Below are 3959 nucleotides of genomic sequence, written 5' to 3'. Positions count from 1 at the left end.
ACCCCTGGGTGGTGGCAGCCCTCGCAGGCAGGAGGAAGCCCGGGGGCAGGTGCTCTTCACCCGCCCTCTGACCCGCTCAGTCCTCAGTTCTGGGCTGGGGCCCAGAGTGGACCGGTGATCCCCAAGCCTGGTCTCCGCCACTTCCCAGTGCTCCCGCAAACGTGCCCTGGGAGTTTCTGGTAAGGAGCTCATTTCTCTCTTATGCGAGGGAAGCCTGAGCTCTTCCAGCGGCAGGACTGGGGGAAAGAGGAACCCGCGGGGCCGAGGCCGTCCTGAAAAACTTCCAGGGGGACTCGCGGACCCAGAGTAATCAAAGCCGGGGGAGCCCTCACGGAGCTGGCATTGCTGTGTGCCAGGCCCCCAGCTCCGCACGTTACAAGCACGATGGCATTTGATCCCCATAACAATGCTAGAAAGGAGGTGTCCTTGTCCCCGTGGCCCGATCCACCCAGGTCACCAGCTTCTGGATAAGGAAGCCTGGACCGCTTGGCCTGTCTAATGTTTAATGAGACCCACTGGGAGGCAGCGGTTCTGATCTGCCTGTAACTATTTTCTAGGTGATTTAAATGAGGCCCTGTGGGGCTGCAGGAGGGGAGTCCTTGGGGCCTGTGGCTGAGCAAGTGGTTCTGAGGTGGGGTTGCCAAATAAGATAGAAGATGGCCAGTTCCATTTTAATTTCTCATGAACAATGCTATTTAAACATACAAGTATGCCCTAAATATTGCACGGGGCTCTTCTGGGCGCTCCTCACTCTGACTGGTATGTGGGAGCTGGGGTGGGGTTGGGAGTCGCAGCTTCATGTCTCAGTTGAGCCTCAGACCTGTCTGGGAGGTGGTGCTGTGGGAGCAGGAGCAGGAACTGCCCCGGAGACTGACACAGGTGTGTGCTTTCACTGTCATCTTTTTTTTTTAAAGCTTTGTAAGAAATATATTTTTATTGATTTCAGAGAGGAAGGAAGAGGGAGAGATAGAAACATCAACGATGAGGGAGAATCATTGACTGCTGCCTCCTGCACGCCCCCCTACTGGGGATCGAGCCTGCAACCCAGGCATGTGCCCTGACCGGAAATTTAACCGTGACCTCCTGGTTCATAAGTGGATGCTCAACTACTGAACCGTGCCAGCCAGGCTCAAGTATTGTTTTTGTGGAGCTTCAGTGTTTCCTCTGCAAGACAAGAGTGGATACGAGGATGTGGCCCTATAGGAGGGGTTGCTTTGCACATGTCTTGGGCAATGGGGGTTAGTGTTCTATTTTTCTAGGAGGCTGTAGGGGCTCCCAGGTGGGGATGGGGGTGGGGAGGGGAGCACTGAGTGGATGATTGGAATTCCCTTTCTGACCAGGCTGGCGTCCGTCCCCAGGGCCTGGCAATCCCGAGCCGCTCGTTGATGGCTCATGTGACCCCAGACTCTTGCAGTAGCTGTGCAGCCACCAGCAGAGTGGAAGCGGTTGTGGGGCAGTCGGCCTCTCCTCCCGGCCCTAAGGAGTTGCAGGAGGAGGCACAGGGGTTGTGGTGGCACCAGGATGGGGATGGGCTAGTGGGAGTACCTGGGTCAGGTGAGCCTGGAAGCAGGCAGTGGAAGGGAAGGGGTAGGGAAATGGTGGAGAGCGGGAAGGACTTCCCTCGGGCCCAGAGGATTTGGTGCTATTGGCTTTCCTACCCATGGGATGGCTACTCCTACCCCAGTGCATGGCCTTGCTTGGGGGCGAGGGCAGGTGGAACACACCTGAGTCTGTAGCCCTTGGTGCTGGGGGTGGTGGCGGTGGTGGTACACAGGCAGGTGGAGGGTTGGAGGAACAGAGTCCAGAGATGTTTTTCCAAAGAGGTCAAGAAACCTCTTTCCAAAAAAAAAAAAAAGAAAAGGAATATTTTTCCAATGATTTGGAAGTGATATGCCAGATCAAGCTGGCCACGTGGGCCTGCATTTTCTGTGGCTTTGTGCTTGTGTGTACTTAGATGTGAACATGTTGGCTGTGCAATGCACAGGTGTGAATACTTGTGTATCTGGCATGCATGCCGGTCCTGTGAAATGTGTCAGTGAGCAGGCTTGGAATGTTTGTGCAGCCCAGAAAATCTGGTTGCTGCCCTTGACCTATCTCAGGGTGGGGGGTCTGGGAGTGCCTGCAGGTGTGTGGTTATGTGTGTGTGGGGTGTTGGCAGGGTCCAGGGTAGACGTTACAGAGTAGATTCTGGAGGGAGCAGTTTCTAGACAGGTCCTGTGTAGCTCCTGCTCTGTTTCCCCGGTCCCCTGCACCCTGGTTTCTCCAAAACCCCTCCCTCCCTCCCATCACGGACTCGGCCCCACACTGGGTTTCTGAAAGGGAACAGTGCCATCTGCTGGAGGCTGAGGCTGTGCCAGGAACCGGTGAACTGGACCCTGTGTTCAGGCCCCAGCCAGTGTGGAAGTCAGCACCGCACTAGCTAAACCGTGGACAGAGAAAGGAAATCTAAGGCCTGAACACTCCATTCTTATGCATTTGGATTTAGGGCCCAGGGAGACATGGCAAGAAAGTCAGTGGAAGGCGTGCTGGTGGACAGGCCTAGGGAAGTTACAATGCCAGCCCCGGACCCACGAACCTGGGCCCCCTTCCTTGGGCACCTCTCTGCACGCAGACTTCTCCCCGGTACTGGTGGCTAACTGTATCTATCTGCGGGGTGGCAGTGAAGGTCACACGAAAAAGTGTTGGTAGAACACTTGGCTCACAGCTGAGCCTGCTGTAAAGTCAAAGGAAAGGACAGTGACCCCTGTGGATACAGGCCAAGTTCCAGCAGCACAGAGAAGAGAGCTGTGTGTCCTGGGAGGCGAGAGGGAAGCAGAGAGGAGACACGGCTGTGGCACTGCCACACCACATTCTAGAATTTTGTGCTTGAGCAGCTGCTCCAAGTTGCACACTTAAGTAAAGGAGGGAGGCCTCTTTTCTGGAAAGAAGGGAATGGGGTGCAGTGGAGGATGGAATCAAGAGATTCCCCTCCCCCGCCTCCTGCCCCCCCCCCAAAGAAAAGAGACCCAGCAATCAGGCTAGCTTCTTTGTTGTTGTTTTTGATTTTTTTTTGTGTGTGTGATAAATATTTATTGATTCCACAGACTAGGCCTTGATCAGAAAGACAAAGAAAAACCAGAGCCTTCTGTTTAGGGGTGCTGTGATTTCTGATGTGCTTGTGGGAAGTATTTTTCTTAGATCCTGTTATGTTAATAATGGTGCAAATGGCAGAATGAAACAAAAGCTCTGCCCAGTCACAGGAAGGTCCTGAGAAGGAAGCAAGCGCTTAGACAGCTGGCTGCGCGGGGCTCGAGTTCCTACTCCTTTTTCGCTTCCGCCTTCTGAAGCAACCAATCAGTACAGGGCAGTTCGCGTTAAGTCTAAAACTACAAATCCCAGAAGTCAATGCGTACGGGCCGAGTGCTCATGCGCCAATTAAGACGGAAGGGCCCGGGCCCTAGAAGCGGAACTTCATTTCCCAGGCGGCTGCGGAGTCCGACCCGGAAGAGGAATCCTGTAAGTCCTTTTTTTTTTTTTTTTCAGGTCAGTCTATCAGCTTTTATCGTCCAGGATTCAGTATCTGAGCTCCTAACAACATGCGTACAAATTGATATGAGTCAGATAACCGGGGAGGCTGGGCCCCGGGCCTGACAGGACTTTTCCTCCTTCAGGTTCTGGGCTCGGGGGCGGGGCCTCCACATTCTCCCCCGCGTCCGCGAAAGAGGCTCCGCGAGCGTAACTCTTCCGCCCCGAGTGGAGGGTAGGGGTGTGCCCGTCCCTGCCTATCGGAGGGGCGCCCCCTCATTCCCCTGGTCATCTTTGCCCTCCCCACCACCCAGTCTCCGTTCCGTACGGGCTGGGGGGCTCCATCTTCCCCGCCGTACGGCGGCCCCCTTCCCACACTGTCTCCGCCTCTAGCTCCAGTCACCTGGGCGGGCTTTCCCCTCCCTCCGCCGGGAGCTGCCTCCCCGCGCCCGCCG

This window comes from Myotis davidii, unplaced genomic scaffold, assembly GCF_000327345.1.
Source record: "Myotis davidii unplaced genomic scaffold, ASM32734v1 scaffold663, whole genome shotgun sequence".
In the NCBI taxonomy this organism is placed as follows: Eukaryota; Metazoa; Chordata; class Mammalia; order Chiroptera; family Vespertilionidae; genus Myotis; species Myotis davidii.
The sequence above is the reverse complement of the archived record's forward strand: the minus strand, read 5'-3'. Positions refer to the sequence as shown.